This window comes from Gorilla gorilla, chromosome 18, assembly GCF_029281585.2.
Source record: "Gorilla gorilla gorilla isolate KB3781 chromosome 18, NHGRI_mGorGor1-v2.1_pri, whole genome shotgun sequence".
NCBI lineage: Eukaryota > Metazoa > Chordata > Mammalia > Primates > Hominidae > Gorilla > Gorilla gorilla.
Window position 1 is genome coordinate 33,155,953 of NC_073242.2, and position 18,869 is coordinate 33,174,821.

At 45.0% G+C, this 18,869-nt stretch overlaps 1 long non-coding RNA gene across 1 annotated transcript in view; it reads right to left on the reverse strand.

Annotated features, from left to right (window-relative positions):
- Window positions 1-6,398: 6,398 nt before the first annotated feature.
- LOC134757502 (uncharacterized) overlaps window positions 6,399-18,869 on the reverse strand; it is a 41,641-nt gene continuing 29,170 nt past the window's right edge. Inside the window, exons 4-5 of the long non-coding RNA XR_010131538.1 lie at window positions 9,079-9,222; window positions 6,399-8,666 (exon numbers count right to left, since the gene is read on the reverse strand). This is a non-coding gene — a long non-coding RNA (uncharacterized lncRNA). The remainder of the gene's footprint in view (window positions 8,667-9,078; window positions 9,223-18,869) is intronic.

Here is an 18,869-nt window from a genome sequence, read left to right on the forward strand (position 1 = left end):
CAACGAACCCTCAAATGCAACTGTGTCACAAACCCGCATTATGGACCCTGCTTGGCTCTCCTCCACAGACTGGAGGCCTACAGATGGGTTTTTGCTTGTCCTGCATTGAGATTTTTAAAAATCTGGAAGTTGCCCAGGTTCCCTTGAAACACCAGTTGGCTGGAGCTAGTGCAAGGCCTCCTTAGGCAGGTACTTAGGGAACAGTCCTCACCATTCCCTATTGTCTCACATCCAGCCTCATTCCCTCATGAAATGCAGTGTTTGGTGCCTGCATACTTTTGAGTTTCCCCCCTCTAGTCTCCAGGCAAAGGCTATTGTAGCATGGCAGGGAGGGAAGGAAGAAGGAAAGAAGTGTAGAAGAAGGAAGGAAGGGAGGGAGGGAGGGAGGAAGGAAGGAAGGGAGGGAGGAAGGCAGGCAGGCAGGCAGGCAGGCAGGCATGCTGGCCCCAGCTCTGCTGGTAAATGCAGAGGGGCTCAAGCAGTGGTCTTCCCTGCCAGGACCTACGTGCATGCTCTGCAGAGCAGGCTGGGAGACGCCTCTGTCCGGAACCGCCATTGCACTGCTGTGGCTCTGGGAGCAGCAAACTGCCTGGGGGCTGTTCTCTGATTTCCAAACCACGGCAGGGAAGAGCACTGTGAGCGTGCGGGGGTGGAGGGTGGAGAGAGACAAGAAAGCAGGAGCAGAGGGAAGTGGAAGGGGCAGAGGCGTGCTGCTTAGCAACCGCGGAAGAAAATTTAGAGAAGTGACAGGACCATTTCTCCCCGTGCCTGAAAGGGAGGATTAAAAAGAAAGAAACAAAAAACTACACACGCCTACACTTGCTCATCTTGTTGTGGCGGCTCTCGGAGTGTTGGCTGGAATTCACAGGGCTCCTCTGCAAGGGAGGGCCATTGTGGAGGATGCCTGGCCAGCCACGTGTGATGTGGGAAAAGCTACAAAAAACTACGTCCTCAATAGCTCAAGGGGGACCATCTTTGTGGCCCCTCAAGGGGAGGGAGTGAAGCCTTGCAAGAAAGATGTAAGGACACAACCTCACCTGTCTCATCTTTTCTCTCTCTCACTTCTTCCTCCTAAGTCTACCAACATCTAGAGAGAAAGATGTCGGAGTCCTTTTCTCCATCTTTCTCCCAGAACCTCACGAACAGCCCCAACCCCATTCCTTCCTCCCCACCGAGAATTCTCTGTTGCTTTTCTTTCTTAATTTGATTTTCTCTGGCTCAGAATCGAGATCAAAAGAGGAAATTCTTTCCAGCCTTTTAGGAATAATTCCCAGAATCTCCCCCTGGAAATGCATACATAATTACCATAATTATTTTTAAAGAAATTTTTCGTGTTCTCTTACCCGCTTCTTTTCCATCTCTCCTGCAGGCTTGGGGAGGAGGGGAGAGGGAGGAAGCTTCAAGAGTGTCTTTGTGGTTGCTGGTTGACCAGTATAAACGGTATTTACACATTTAGAGTGGCAGACTCACCAGTACGTGAGAGAATTGTCGATGATGCAGGCAACTTACATGAAATGTACCCCTCCAGCATTCAACGCAGCAGAATCACCTAGTAGAAGTTATTCTCTTTCTAATTTGTTTTCAGTTGTTTTAATTTCATCGAGTCTCAAGTTGGTGCTAGCCTAGGTCATTAACACCTCCCGGACACTTGCTAACCTTGCCTTTTTTTTTTTTTTTTTTCCGGACGGAGTCTTGCTCTGTCACCCAGGCTGGAGTGCAGTGGCATCATCTCGGCTCACTGCAACCTCCGCCTCCTGGATTCAAGCGATTCTCCTGCCTCAGCCTCCCAAGTAGCTGGGATTACAGGCACCCCCAACTTTGGCCAATTAATTTTGGTATTTTTAGTAGAGACAGGGTTTCAGCATGTTGGCCAGGCTGGTCTTGAACTCCTGACCTCAGGTGATCCGCCCATCTCAGCCTCCCAAAGTACTGGGATTACAGGTATGAGCCACCATGCCTGGCCTAATCTTGCCTTTTAGCAACCATGACAGCACCAGTCTTCAGGCTTACAGCGAGCGAGAGCAACCAGCTATCTTTTAATCATAGTGTTGCTTTTGGTTGTATTTATTTTCTACAGACCATGAGAGGGGCTTTTTGTTATGGCTGGTTCTTTTTAGAGGAAAGACAAATAATGAATCAGTAATAATTGAGTTGGAACGAGGATACAGTGCCTCATGGCAGAGGCCTGAAAAAGAGCCCAGATTTCCAGCTACTATTCAACGAAGTGGGTTCCCCAGGTGGCAGGCTGCAGATCAAGCTTGGGGAAGGTTCTGGTCTGAGGTCAGTGGGTCCAGCTGGTCAGCAGATGGCAACGAGGGAACTTTGGACAAGAGTTGTTGTTGGAGCCCGCCGGCCTGGTTTTGCAGCCTGCTTGAAGCCCGTCTCTTCCCTGGGATGACAGAAGCCAGTTCATCAGTGTTCACCGTGGGGCATGAGGCTGAGGAGAGTGGGTGGCTGCTGAAGTCACCTTTGCTTCTGGCGGCCAAACCTGATTTTGCTCTGGGCGATCATTGTTCACTACTCTCAGATCTGGGTTTGAGCAGACTGGACCCACCTCGGGCCGTCCACGCTTGTCTTCGTTGCTTTGGGTACGGTGATGGGTTCTAGATGGGTAGTGAGATGCAAAGAGGCTTTTTCTGGGAATGCTGGGGCTGGATCTTTCCCACTGGCTTTGAACCCAAGAAGGGGAGATGCTAGAACCCCTGTATCCCCTATGAGGAGGGCGCTCACAGCAGATAATGGAGCCGAGAAACCCAATCCTGATGGTATCGGTTCCATCCTGGATCCAGCTGTGCCTGAAGCTAGGCTCTACCCTTGGCCGCCTTTGGAGCTACCCACCAAGCCAATAAATTCCCCTTTCATGTAATCCAGTGAGGATCAGTGTTTCGGTTGCTTGCAACCACAAGCATCTTAACTGATGAAATGGCTCATTGCAAATCCTTGGCCACTGAGAGAGAAAGAACTCAAAGGGCAGGTACTGCGGACGTGGGTGAGGGACGTAGTCGCTATACCCATACGCCAGCCTAGGAAAAGCTGTCATTGTCACAGGAAGCTCCAACATTTAGATGATCATGTATCAGGCACAGGCCAAGGGCCTCGCACGCAATGGTTTATTTAATCCTACGTCGGTTTATTTTGATCACCATTTTAAAGATTAGAAAACTGAGGCTCAGAGACCTTCTGTGGACCTCAGTGGCAGAGCTGGGTTGGGTTCCTTGACACTGTGTCGTCCCAGCCACCCTTCTGTAGTAAGCAAGTAGGTGGCTCACTGGCAAATACAAAACTCAGACACTGTGTGATGGGAAGGGGACAAAGGGGACAGAGAGGTGTGGTTGTCAGGAGACACACAATGATACTTGTGTCCCAGGTGATGTGAACGCCACCCCCAGGAGCTGTGTGTACCCAGCCTGGATGGCTGTCCACAAGCCCTGCAGAGAGGGAATCAAACTGCTTTTACTCCTGATCAAAGACGGAAAGGCAGAAAAGGCCCTGGCTTTAGATCAGAACACATTAGCACTAAAGAGCCGTGTGATTTGGGGAAAATCATTGCATCTTTCCAAGCCCCACTGCTTTTCCCAACTGGGAAATGGGGAGACCCCGGCCCTTGACTCACTCACCTCACTGAGCTCCTGGAGCATCAGATGTGAAAGGTGATTTGCAGGATAAAAAGAGGGGCTACGGGATGGAGGGGATCAATCCCTTGACTTGCCAGTGGTGAAAGAGCAGGTGTAGACAGATAGATGTAAATCAATGACCTATGCGTCCTCCTCCCCCGCCGGGGGCTGGGAAGGGGCAGTCCAAGGGGTGACCCGAAAGGAACCCTTCTGTCCCCGAAGCAGAGAGAGATAACTGTGAAGCCAGAGAAGCGAGTGCTGCTACAGGCGCTTGGGAGTTTATTTTTACCCTGTTATCTCTATCCTGAAATGTCAGGCTTAGAGCCGCCTCTCTCTCTCTCTCTGTCTCTCCAGCCCCCACCCCAATGTGGCAACGCAGCCTGGAAACAGGCACCCTCTCCTCCTCTGCTTCCTCTGCCTTTCCATGAGAGTCACAGTGCTATGGTGACAGGAGGCATGGAAACACTGAAATAGAGAAGGGGGAGGCGAGACCATTTATTTGGGTCCTGGAACAGGCTTACTTCCTCCTAGAAACTGAAGGTGCAGAGGAGGCCCTCAGTGTTGTTGGGTACCTATTGCAATGTTTGTATCATATAGACTCTTTATGCAGCAAGGAAACCCCACTTACACTGGCTTATATAATAAAGAGCATTTAACTGGCGGAGGCCACTAAAACCTCCAGCAATAGGTCTGGCTTCAGGCGAGGCTCAACCCTGGGGCTCAATGGCTTCACAAGGACACAGCGTTCTCCATCTCTCGCTCTACCTTCTGTGGTGTTGGCTTCATCCTCAGGCACCATGCGATGCTCCCCCACAGCCCCTAACAGTTCCAGAATCTTCCCCATAGTCACAAATGCCTGCAGTGGTTCTAAACTTTGCATCTTTATACTGATGGCTCCCATGGAAAAGAGAGAAAGCTTTTTTTTTTCTTTTTTTTTCTTTTTGCCAGAAGGCTCTAGACAATGTCTTCTTGAGTTTCACTGGCTGTGACTGGGTTCTGTGCCCATCCCAGAGCCAGTCACTTTGGTGTGGAGATAGGAAGTGAAAAATATTTCTGACTAGCTTGAGCCAAATCCTATTCCCAAGAACAGGAAAGCAGTGGCTTCCTGAAGGGCATTGTCCCCAAAAGGAAAGAAATATGCTGAGCCACAAGCAGCGACCTGTTATATGGTTTATTCACTTTGCAGTTTCATCCTCTCCTACCCAGGAAAGCCTCTGAGGTTAGAAGTGACTGTTCTTTTTTTTTTTTTTGGAGACAGAGTCTTACTCTTATCTCCCAGGCTAGAGTACAGTGGCGAGATCTCAGCTCACTGCGACCTCCACCTCATGTGTTCAAGTGATTCTCCTGCCTCAACCTCCTGAGTAGCTGGGACTACAGGCACATGCTACCATGCCTGGCTAATTTTTTGTATTTTAGTAGAGACAGGGTTTCACCATGTTGCCCAAGGTGGTCTTGAACTCCTGAGCTCAGGCAATCTGCCTGCCTTAGCCTCCCAAAGTGCTAGGACTACAGGTGTGAGCCACCATGACCGGCCTTTTTTTTTTTTTTTTTTTTTTTGAAACAGAGTCTCACTCTGTCACTCAGGCTGGAGTGCAGTGGCATGAACATGGCTCACTGCAGCCTCAACCTCCCAGGCTCAAGAAACAGACCAATATTAATTTATTATTATTTTTCTTCCTTCTCCTTGTTCCTCCTCCTCCTTCTTCTCCTGTCTTCTGTCTTCCTTCTTCCTCTTCTTCCTCTTCCTCCTTCACCTTCTCTTTCCCCTTCTTCTTCGAGACAGGGTCTTATTCTGTGGCCCAGGCTGGAATGTAATGGTGTGATCATAGCTCACTGCAGCCTCAAACTCCTGGGTTCAAGTGATCCTCCTGCCTCGGCCTCCTGAGTAGCTGGAACTACAGGTGTGCAACATCATGCCCAGCTAATTTTTAAAAATTTTTGTAGAGGGTCTTGCTATGTTGCCCATGCTGGTCTTGAACTCTTGACCTCAAGAGATTCTCCTGCCTCCCAAAGTGTTGGGATTATAGGCATGAGCCACTGTGCCTGGCCAATTTCTTTTCTTTCCATCTGTAGGTTTACCTGGGGCTCTAAGTTCTAAGAATCCCAGGTCTGTTACTCCCAAAAGTTCACTGAGGCCACAGATCTACCCCGAGGTAGATCAATAAGTTCAGGTTGAAGTGTCATGTTTTCACCTGCCAAAGGCTTCCTCTGCATTCAAAATAAAATTCGCACTCTAAACCTGGCCTGCCCACGACTCACCCTCTTGCTGAGTTGTAGCCACACTCACTTCTTGTTATTTATTAAGCCAATCTGCTGCATGCCTCAGAGGCTTCTACTTCCTGTTTCCCTGTGTCTAGAATGCTCTTCCTTTAAATCTTTGCACAGCTGCTGCTCAAATGTCACGTTCTCTGAGAGGTCTCTGACCAGTCTAGCATGTAAAACCACTTGAAATTATCGTGTTTGTTGATGGTTTGAGTATCTCTTTCCTTTCTCTAGACGGTAAGCTCCATGAGGCAAGCATCGTGCTTGTCTTACTCACCTGGTTCCTGGTTCTGTGTCTAGCACAACATAGGTACTCAAATGTTTGTTGAATAAATGAATGAAAATTCTTTTTTTTTTTGAGATAGGGTCTTGCTCTGTCACACAGGCTGGAGCGCAGTGGTGCAAACATGACTCACTGCAACCTCCGCCTCCTGGGCTCAAGCTATCCCTCTATCTCAGCCTTCCAAGTAGCTGGGACTATAGGCACATGCCACCATACCCAGCTATTTTTTTTTTTTTTTTGGTAGAGATAGAGTCTCACTGTGTTACCCAGGCTGGTTTGAACCCCTGGGCTCAAGTGATCCTCTTGCTTCAGCCTCCCAAAGTGTTAAGATTAAAGGCATGAGCCGCCACGCCTAGCTGAAAATTCTTTTCTGAATGTCCTTGTAAACTTTTTCAGGGCAGGGCAATTTCTTACATTTTTCTTGGCTTTTACTTGGTGCCTACAAAACACTGGGCATAAAAGAGACAAAATACAGTAGTATTTTTTCAAATAAACTAAAGCTCTCTGCTGAAGGGATTGTCTCAAAGTTGCCCTCACATTAGTACAGAAAGATACTACATGATGCTAACTGCTTCTTTGAGAATTTTCTTTCCAAAGCCATTGCATGTGGACATTTGAGATGCTCCCCATGTCTGCGTGAAACTGCAGAGGGGAACGTGGGGCCATCTTTCTATCCTGGTCTCTGAGTGTGGTGATAGAGCCACCATATACAGGCAAACGTCTGAAAATGATGTCATGGGATGATGCTATTGTTTACTCCTTTACCCAAATGAGGTAGAATGAGAAGAGTGTCTTTTTATCTGTCACGCTGTCCACTGCAAACCCGTAAGTCAAGGTCACAACCCTAATGTGCTGATCACCCAGGTGGAACCCTCATTTGTGGGCCGAACTCTCCCTGAGACCTATCAGCCTGTGACAGTCCTCAGGACAATCAGGTGAGAGTGTGGATGGCCCCAATCGGCTAATAGAAACTCAAAAGCACACCTTCTACAGAGAGCCGTCGGTTGTCCCTGTACTCTACAGACAACACACCACTGTGGGCATCTCAAGTATGCCTAGTCTTCGTCCATTCTCTGCCTACCCAACCAGGCCTATCCCTCTCTTACACTCTCACATGGCCCCTTGACCTTTGTCTCACAAGCTCTCCATCATTTGTCATGCTATCTTTATTTAGGTGATTATTTCATTAATATCCATCTTCCCCATTGGACTCCAAACTACTCAAGGGCAAGGCGCAATCTCTTTTGCTCACTGCTGTATTTTGTCACCCAGTCCTGTGCCTAACACATAGACCACGCATCATAAATACTTTTTGAATGGAAGAATGGATGAATGGAAGAAAGAAGGGAGGCTAAATGTTTTCTCTGTCAGGTATCACCTCACCACCACCTTGTCCCTTTCATCAAGGTGTCTCCTGTGCCCACAGTAGTATCTGGCATAGAGTAGAGGGGCCACAGATATTGAGAGAAATGAATGAATGGACACTGATCTTTGCCTTCTCAGAGAAGCCTGGTTACCTTCTTTTTTTTTTTTCTTTTTTGTTGTTGTTGTTGTTGAGACAGAGTCTCACTCTGTCACCCAGGCTGGAGTGCAATGGCGCGATCTTGGCTCACTGCAACCTCCGCCTCCTGGGTTCAAGTGATTCTCACGCCTCAGCCTCCTGACTAGCTAGAATTACAAGTGTGTACTACCATGCCTGGCTAATTTTTGTATTTTTAGTAGAGATGGGGTTTCACCATGTTGGCCAGGCTGGTCTCGAACTCTGGACCTCAGGTGATCTGCCCACCTTGGCCTCCCAAAGTGATAGGATTACAGGCATGAGCCACTGCGCCCAGCTGCCTGGTTAACTTCTTAAGGATAAATGTATGGAAAGGGAGAATGAGGGGAAGCTACATGATATGGTTTGGCTGTGTGTCCCCACCCAAATCTCATGTGGAATTGTAATCCTTGATGATGGAGGGAGGGGTCTGGAGGGAGGTGATTGGATCATGGGAGCGGTCTTCCCCCTTGCTGTTCTCATGAGTTCTCACTAGATCTAGTTGGTTAAAAGTACATGGCACTTCCCCCTTCACTCTCTTCCTCCTTCTCCAGCCAGGGATGATGTGCCTGCTTCCCCTTCACCTTCTGCTGTGATTGTAAGTTTCCTGAGGCCTCCCCAGCCATGCTTCATGTACAGCCTGTGGAACCATGAGCCAATTAAACCTATTTTCTTTAAAAATTACCCAGCCTCAGGTAGTTCTTTATAGTAGTGTCAGGAAAGACTAATACACTTCAATATACGAATATACTGAACCAAGCCCAAAGGCTGCATTTAGGTCACTCCCTTCAGAATCAATGGGGCCAGTTCTCAAGGTCACTAAACCATCAGGCCAGCAAGGGAGGAGCTTAAAGTGCAAACTGAACTTGTTTGCAAGAGACAATGCTGCTTTGGACTCAAGTGCAACCAGTTCTGGGGTTAGATGTTTAAAGTTTTAGTGGGTCATGGCTCCTGGTCCTTATCACATAGCCTGAAAAAAACAAAACAAAACAGCATCTCAGGAATGGTATCAGACCTTAGGAGATAACCTGACCCCAGTTTCTGCTACCAAGTCAGAAGGAAACTGAAAAGGAATGGATTTTGCTTCTCCAAGGCCATGGCCTCCTTACTGGGGGACATCTGAGTCCCAACGAGGTCTCTTTGTATCTGAAGATCAACCAATGAAGGGCTGGAGATATTCAGTCTTTGTCAATCATTTGTGGATGACAAAGAGTTTACAGATCTGTTCTGCAATCACCAATCCAAAACCAAACACCAAAAAAAAAAAAAAAGTAAATAAGTAAACAATCCCCAAACCGTACTGAGAAACCATCATAAAACCAAATCTCCAAACACATCTGGGTTTCAAGCCCACCCTAGCCCAGCAAACAAAAGTGGCTCACCTTTGAACTACAGAATCCCTTCCAGAACCAGAAGGAAAGGGAAAGGGGTTTACGGGTCGTCTCAGAGTTGTAGGCTCTGGCTGGTGCCCAAGATGAGTTCATTACTTATTCTTAGAGACTGGACTCAAATTAAACAAACAGCACCTATAAATAGAGTGAGGATACGCTCAGCTTGGTGTCACTGGAAGGTCCTTTTTGCAGGGACAGACGTGCTAAATGGATGTTCTCAGGTTACCCTGCTGGTACTACGTGGGGGAAGAGTTGTACTTTTTTTTCCCCTGTGTTGTTCAGGAGAGGGAAAAGAAGCAGGTGAGTCAGACTTTGGGATTCAGTTCGATTCTGTCTTCATCTCTAAATGCTCATTCACATGCTAAGTTAGAATGAGCTGTAGAGGAAGGATGCCGCTCTGCAAGACGACCCGGCTGAGCAATTTGGCTGCTCCCCCTGGGAATGGATCCTGGTTCAGACTGCATTGACAGAGTGTTCTGGTCTTTTAGATTAGATTGCAAACTCCCTACGGGAAGGCACCAAGTACTAGGATTTCCTCTTGGCTTCCCTCTTCCTGCCAAATGCAGGAATGGATAGGGTTTCCATGGCGGGTCCTGAACTGTGAATTAAAAGGACCTCGCTATGCACGCTGATCTTTATGGTGGGAAACAGTATGGGCCCATGTTCCAGACCTGGTGTGGCTTTGGTTTTAATCATGCTGAAGAGCATGATTGGGAGGCGGAGTCATCACATCACCGTGATAGACGAGCGGGGGCAGAAACCCCTGGAATAACTGTGAATAAATACAAAGCCATGGGACAACAAGGTCAACTCACTATCGTAATAACCAGAGTCCATAACATTGATTCAGCCCTTGACGGGGAATTCTAGGCACTATTCTAAATGCTTTGTAAAAACTCACTTATGGGCTGGGTGCTGTTGTTTATGCCTGTAATCCTGGCACTTTGGGAGGCTGAGGTGGGAGGATCGCTTGAGCTCACGAGTTCAAGACCAGCCTGGGCAACACAGAAAGACCCATCTCTTAAAAAAAAAAAAAATTTAGGCTGGGTGTGGTGGCTCACGCCTGTCATCCCAACACTTTGGGAGGGCAAGGCAGATGGATCACCTGCGGTCAGGAGTTTGAGACCAGCCTGACCAACATGGAGAAACCCCGTCTCTACTGAAAATACAAAATTAGCCAGGCATGGTGACGCATGCCTGTAATCCCAGCTACATGGGAGGCTGAGGCAGGAGAATCGTTTGAACCCAGGAGGCAGAGGTTGCGGTGAGCCTAGATCGTGCCATTGCACTCCAGCCTGGGATACAAGAGCAAAACTCTGTCTCAAAAAAAAAAAAATTTGTTTTTAATTAGCTGGGCATGATGGTGTGCATCTGTAGTCCCAGCTACTCAGGAGACTGAGGCAGGAGGATCACATGCAGTGAGCCATGGCCACACCACTGCACTCCAACCTGGGCAACAAAGCGAGACCCTGCCTCAGGCAAAAACAAACAAAACACTAAAATAAAAGAAAATAAAAACTCATTTACTCTTTCCAAACCCCTATGAGGTAGAGACTCTATTATTATTTCTATTCTACAGATGCAGAAACCAAGACACCAAGAGATGATGTGCCTTATGCCAGCCCACACAGCTGGGAAGCCAGGTTTGGAAGCCAGGCAGTTTAGCTCCAGAGTCTGGTCTCTGATAGTAAAAATTAAACACGTAGAGTAGCTATCTGTTGGTTTTCCTGTCCGGCAGCCTTCCTCCCTCCCTGGATGATCACAGGTCTCTCGACCACCTCTTACTACTCTCAGCCGGGTGGTTCTGGTGCCTCGTCTTAGAGGGGAGCCCTAACTAGTCTTGACCCAAGCCTGCACCTGCCCATCAACAGGTCTTACAGGCATGGCCATGGGACATACATATGGCAATTGCAGTGAAGTCTCAGGACTTTAACTGGGAGTGCTAGGATGAAGACGCACTGGATTTCCCTCTGGATTTGAACTGAGAGCAGGCAGCTCTGAGAAGTGCCGTGGCTACCTTGCTACCCCAGCAGGAACCTGGCTGAGAATGAAATCAGTACTGAGAGGAGGCAGCATTGAAAAACAGATCTTGGTGGCATCCTTTGAAGCCTGAATCCAGCCAGACCTGGTGCTGGAACCCAGGCTTCAACTTTGCACTTTCATGAGCCAATATTTTCCCTTTGCTTTTCAGGCTGGTTAAAGTTGATTGGCCCAACTAACATCCTGGTTCCATCCATAAACGACAGCCCATTCTCACCCACTTCTCTAGCCCTGTTGGGCTGTTCAGAAATGCATGCACTGGCCAATGCAGTGGCTCACCTGTAATCCTAGCACTTCTGGGAGGGAGAGATGGGAGGATTGCTTGAGGCCAGGAGTTCGAGACTAGCCTGGTCAACATAGCAAGACCCCATCTCAAAAAATGTTTTAAAAATTTTAGGCCAGGCACGGTGGCTAACGCCTATAATCCCAGCACTTTGCAGTGAGCAGACATTGTGCCACGGCACTTTAGCCTGGGTGACAAAGCGAGACTCCGACTCCAAAAAAAAAAAAAAAAATAGCCAGGCATGTTGGTGGTTGCCTGTAATCCCAGCTACTTGGGAGGCTGAGGCAGCAGAATCGCTTGAACCAGGGAGGCGGAGGTTGCAGTGAGCCGAGATTGTGCCACTGCACTATAGCCTGGGCGACAGAGCACGACTCCATCTAAAAATAAATAAATAAATAAAATAAAAAGAGAGAGAGAATTTATAAGGAATTTTCTCTTTTTTTTTTTTGCAAATACTTTGCTGTCCTTCACCTACTAACAAACACACACAAAGGTGGGGGTGTTTAGCCCCTATTCCTGCACCTTAAGTCTGGTGAGAGCAGCTTCTCTGAGAGGCTGTGGAGAGTTTGATCAGTTTGCCATAATCTAATGAGTTGAAATCATTTATTTTGATTAAAACTAATTACCAATTCAATCGATTCTAATACTTTTTGGGTTCATTCGTAAGCTAAAGCTAAGATTAGAGAAAGAGAAGTGACTATGGGGGCTGCGTGTGACTCAATCCTGAGCACCTGGAGCGGGAGAGACTGTGGCTAGGAAGCTGACATTGGCTTGCACCCCCACAGTTTGTTGTGGCAGAGTATGTTTTGTAGGGACCATCTTGGCAGATGGATCATCTTAGATATTGTCCTATGGGGTGGCTTAGAAGGGTAATAAGCCCTCATCAAAGGCTGGAGGGGACCACCAGAGTCCTGGGGGTGTGGAGGGATTCCTGGGGTGGCCTGAGGTGCACTGTCCCAGAGCTGGGGCCTCTCTAGGTATCCAAACATTACCCCCACAGGGTACCTGATCATACCCACAAGGTGCAATACCATATTTTTTTCTTGCCAGATTCAATGATTATCTAGATTTTTATTTCAATAGTTTTTGGGGAACAGGTGTGTTTTCGTTACATGGATAAGTTCTTTAGTGGTGATTTCTGAGATTTTGGTGCACCTGTCACCTGAGCAGTGTACACACTGTACCCAATGTGTAGTCTTTTATCCCTCACCCACCTCCCACTCTTCCCCTCGAGTTCCCAAAGTCCATTATGTCATTCTTATGTCTTTGCATCCTCATAGCTTAGCTCCCACTTAGGGGTGAGAACATATGATGTTTGGGTTTCCATTCCTGAGTTACTTCACTTAGAATAATGGCTTCCAAATCCATCAGAGTTGCTGCAAAGGCCATTATTATGTTCCTTTTTCTGGCTGAGTGGTATTCCATTAACACTGGAATACTGTGTGCATGTGCTTATATATACACACACACTATATATAAAATGTATATACATTTTATAGATATAAAATGTACATACATTTTATATATCTATATATCTATATATGCATATATAATATATATTATATATAGTATATATAATATATATTATATATAATATATATTATATATTCATGCCTGTAATCTGAACTATATATATTATATATAAAATATATAATATATATAATATACATATCTATATATATTTTATAGATATACATTTTATTATCTACATTTTATAAAATGTATATATATTTTATATCTATAAAATATACACGTATACGTGTATATAAAATATATACATATATAAAATGTATCCGTATACGTATATATAAAATGTATCCGTATATGTATATATAAAATGTATCCGTATACGTACACGTATATATAAAATGTATCCGTATACGTATATATAAATATACATATATACGTATGTACATATGTACATATACATAAATATGTATATGTATACGTACATAAATATATACATATGTATATATACATAAATATGTATATGTACATAAATATATACATATATTTTATATAAATATATACATATATTTATATAAAATATATACATATATTTTTATATAAAATATATACATATATTTTATATAAAATATATACATATATACGTATGTACATATGTACATATACATAAATATGTATATGTATACATACATAAATATATACATATGTATATACATATGTATATATATGTATATATGTATAAATATATACATATATGTATATATTTTATATAAAAAATATATGTATATATTTTAGATATATACATATATGTATATATTTTAGATATATACATATATGTATATATTTTTATATATAAAATATATACATATCTGTATATATGTGTACATATGTATATATACATATATGTATATATGTGTACATATGTATATATATGCATATGTATATGTATATACGTGTATATATGTATATATACATGTATATGTGTATATATACATACACTTATATATGTGTATGTATACGTATATATGTATATAGTACATATATTTGTGTGTATATATATAGCACATATATATATTGTGTGTGTATATATATATATTCTGGAGCCTGCGTTCCTCACCATTACACTGTACTCAGAACATGGTACCTGGAAACCCATGGCCACCTTCCTCTTGGGGTACCAAGCCAGCCTGGAGTTCGCTGCTGCCATGCCGTATTCATGAAAATGGACCCTTGTTTTGTTTTGTTTTGTTTTGAGACAGGGTCTTGCTCTGTCACCCAGGCTGGAGTGCAGTGAGATGACTCGGCTCACTGCAACTGCCACCTCTTGGGTTCAAGCGATTCTCGTGCCTCAGCCTCCCAAGAAGTTGGGACTACAGGTATGCGCCACCAAGCCCAACTTACTGTCACCTTTTTATGGGTTAGGAAACTGAAGCTCAGAGATGAAGTGCCTTGACCAAAGATACATTGTTAATAAATTGAAGCAAGGCAATTTGAATCCCAGGCCTACATTCTCAACAGCTACCTTAAAGTTTTCATTGAGATACTGTTTATTTTTATTTATTATTATTATTTTTGAGACCAAGTTTCACTCTTGTTGCCCAGGCTGGAGTGCAATGGCATGATTTGGGCTCACTGCAACCTCCGCCTCCCAGGTTCAAGTGATTCTCCTGCCTCAGCCTCCCAAGTAGCTGGGATTATAGGCATGTACCACCACGCCCAGCTAATTTTGTGTTTTTAGTAGAGGTGGGGTTTCTCCATATTGGTCAGGCTGATCTCAAACTCCCGACCTCAGGTGATCTGCCTGCCTCGGCCTCCCAAAGTGCTGGGATTACAGGCATGAGCCACTGCGCCTGGCTGAGATACTGTTAATTATTATCATTATTATTATTATTTTAAGAGAATCTCCCTGTCACCCAGGCTGAAGCGCAGTGGTACAATTCATAGCTCGATGCAACCTTAACCTCCTGGGCTCAAGCAATCCTCCCACCTCAGTCTCCAGAGTAGCTAGGACCACAGGGGCACCCCACTATGCCCAACTATTTTTTGTTGTTGTTTGGTAGAGACAGGGTCTCACTATATTGCCCAGACTAATCTCAAACTCCTGGTCTCATGTGATGCTCCCACCTCAGCCTCTCAAAGTGAGATTACAGGCATGAACCCTGTATTCAGCCCTTGTTTATTATTAATGGATTTTTTAGACATCCCCACTGGGGGAGTAGAAGAACAACTTTGGCAGGTGGCTTTGCTTGATCCTATAATGGGATAGAGCTCATGCTAGTGAGACTCATGTCATGGTTAGTAAGTTCTATGGAATATTAGTGCCTTCCTGAGACTGGGGTCCATTAATGGTCTCCTGAAAGGTAAGAAGACCCCTCTTCCTGTCATCATCGCCTTTATAGCTACAAATCATATTTCTCTGCCCACCCCCATCTCATGCACCGTGGTTTTCCTCTCAAAAAGTCAAGACCATCTTCCAAACACTGAGAGTCCTGTGTGATTGGATTTGATCAAGTCAGCTTCTTAACTGGAAATTGGCAAAAACACTGGGAGAGGGTCCATTTTCATTTAGAGGGTGCAGTGGCTCCCACCTGTAATCCTAGCACTTTGGGAGGCCAGGGCAGGTGGATCACTTGAAGTCAGGAGTTTGAGACCATCCTGGCCAACATGGCGAAACCCTGTCTCTACTAAAAATACAAAAATCAGCTGGGTGCAGTGGCGTGCACCTGTAGTCCCAGCTGCTCAGGAGGCTGAGGCAGGGGAATCGCTTGAATACAGGTCTTGAACTGTTGCAGTGAGCTGAGATCACGCCACTACACTCCAGCCTGGGTGATAGAGTGAGACCCTGTCTCAAAACAAAACAAAACAAAAAGGTGATAGTACCTTCCTCTTAGTATTTGTGAAAGTCAATAGATTATTTACAAATATTCCAATTCCCCTTCCCGTTTAGGTACATGATAAAGTTATTATTATAGTTTTTGCCTACTCTGAAGTTAACTATTACTATGTGACTGACTGGCCAGTGAAGTGAAGATGAAAGTAACTTCTTGCTTCTGGGTGGAAGCTTTAAGAGCTGGTGTGAGGTGTGCCTTTTCCTACTTCAGCAGTTTCCATTAGCCTGGGTTTCTGAGTGTCTCTGATGAGCGCTGTTCCTCCTTCCCAGTTCTAATAATCACTAGACATGTAGCAGAAGTGAGAAGTAAACCTTTGTTGTTTCAAGCCTCTGATGCTTGGGGATTGTTTGCTGTCACAGCATAACCTAGTCTACACTGACTAACACAATGTGGAGGATTAGATATAGAAAATGATGTACAACTAAGATACCTTTATACAGACACTAGGATGGCTGTAATAGGCTGGGCATAGTGGCTCATGCCCATAATCCCAGGATTTTGGGAGGCCAAGGTGGGAGGATTGCTTGAACCCAGCAGTTCAAGACCAGCCTGGGCAACATGGTGAAACCCTGTCTCTACAAAAAAAATACAAAAATTAGCCAGGTGTGGTGGTGCATACCTGTAGTCCTAGTTACTTGGGAGGCTGAAGATGGAGGATCACTGGAGCCCGGGAGGTTGAGGCTACAGTGAGCCATGATCACGCCACTGCACTCCAGCCTAGGCAACAGAGCAAGACCCTGTCTCAAAATAAATAAATAAATAAATAAATAAATAAATAAATAAATAAATAAATAAATAAAAATACAAAGAATGGCTCTAATAAAAAAGACATGGTACCAAATGTTACCAAGGATGCGGAGAAACTAGAATCCTCATATGTTGTTGTTGAGAATGTAAAAAATGGCACACTCACTTTGGAAAACAGTTTGACCATTTCCTAAAAAGTTAAATGTAAGTTTCCTATACAACCAGCAGCTCCACTCCTCGGTATCCATTCAAAAGAAATGAAAACATGGCCGGGCACAGTGGCTCACGCCTGTAATCCCAGCACTTTGGGAGGTCGAGGTGGGTGAATCACAAGGTCAGGAGTTGCAGACCTGCTTGACCAACATGGTGAAACCTTGTCTCTATTAAAAATACAAAAATTAGCTGGGCATGGTGGCACGTGCCTGAATTCTAGCTACTCAGGAGGCTGAGGCAGGAGAATCATTTGAACCCAGGAGGCGGAGGTTGCTGTGAGCTGAGATCGCGCCACTGCACTCCAACTCCAGCCTGGGTGACAGAGCAAGACGCTGTCTCAAAAAAAAAAAAAAAAAAAAAAAAGGTCGGGTGCGGTGGCTCACGCCTGTAGTCCCAGCACTTTGGGAGGCTGAGGCAGGTGGATCACAAGGTCAGGAGTTAAGACCAGCCTGGCCAACATGATGAAACCCCATCTCTACTAAAGATACAAAAAATTAGCTGGGAGTGGTGGCGCATGCCTGTAATCCCAGCTACTTGGGAGGTTGAGGCAGGAGAATCACTTGAACCTGGGAGGTGGAGGTTGCAGTGAGCCGAGATCGCACCATTGCACTCCACCCTGGTGAGACTCTTATCTCAAAAAAAAAAAAAAAAAAGAAAGTAAAAAGAAATGAAAACATATGTCATTAGAAAAAACTGTAGGTGAATGTTCACAGCAGCATGATTCATAATAGCTAAAAAGCTGAAACAATCCAAATGTTCCTCAACTTGTGAATGGATATACAAATGTGATATATTCACGTAATGGAATATCATTCACCAATAAAAAGGAAGCTACCACCTAGACGAATCTCAAAAACATTATACTAAGTGAAAGAAGCCTGGTGCAAAAGAATTGAATATTGCATGATTCAGTTGCTATGAAATTTCCAGAAAAGACAAATTTGTATAGCCAGAAAGCAGATCACTGTTGCCTGGGGCTGAGGATGAGATAGGGGATTGACTGCAAACAGGTTTGAGAGAGTTTCTGGAGGTGATGGAATATTCTAAAACTGGATTGTGGTAACGGCTATACAACCCTATATATTTTCTGAACATATTTGAGTTGTATACTTTTTTTTCTTTTTAGATAGAGTCTCACTCTGTTGCCCAGGCTGGAGTGAAGTGGCACAATCTCAGCTCACTACAACTTCCACCTCCCGGGTTCAAGCAATTCTTCTGCCTCAGCCTCCCGAGTAGCTGGGATTAGAGGTATGTGCTGGGATTAGAGGTGTGCTTGGCTAACTTTTTTGTATTTTTAGTAGAGACAGGGTTTCACCATGTTGGCCAGGCTGGTCTTGAACTCCTGACCTCATGATCTCCCCATCTCAGCCTCCCAAAGTGCTGAGATTACAGGTGTGAACCACCACACCTGGCCAAGTTGTATACTTCTAATGGATCAGTTTTACAGTACGTAAATTGTATCCTAGCAAAGCTGCTGAAACAACACTTAAGTACAATATTTGGCACATAGCAAAATCTCAGTAAATGTTTGTTATTATCAATCATTTTGGGAATGAAATGCTATGGTTGAGATCTTGTAATGAATTGATTAGGCGTGATCTGCATTCAATGAAGGGAGGCCTGGCAGTTGGGGATGGGCAGAGACCACTCTTCTTCCATCCCAAAATTTTGTATTTCTTCTTTGCTGACCACCACATGCAAAAGACCAGTGGAGATGTACATTGTCCTGCATCAAGTTCCAGTTAGAGACCAGCCAGATCAGGATGCCCCAGTCCCTTGCAATTTTTTTTGAGCTCTCATGATGTCTTGAGATTGAGCCTTTTTGAGATATTACAAGCAGACTCAATCTGGTTTGGCTGAAATGTGTGGGAGGCCAAGGTGGGAGGATTGCTTGAACCCAGGAGTTCAAGACCAGCCTGGCAACATGGTGAAACCCTGTCTCTATAAAAAAATACAAAAATTAGCCAGGCATGGTGGCATGTACATATGGTCCTAGCCACTTGGGAGGCTGAAGTGGGAGGATTGCTTGAGCCCGGGAGATTGACGCTGCAGTGAGCTGTGATCACTCAAAACCATTTGAGGATGAAAAACCATTTGAGGATAAATCATTATCCTCAAACCAATACTGACAAGGGCGATTA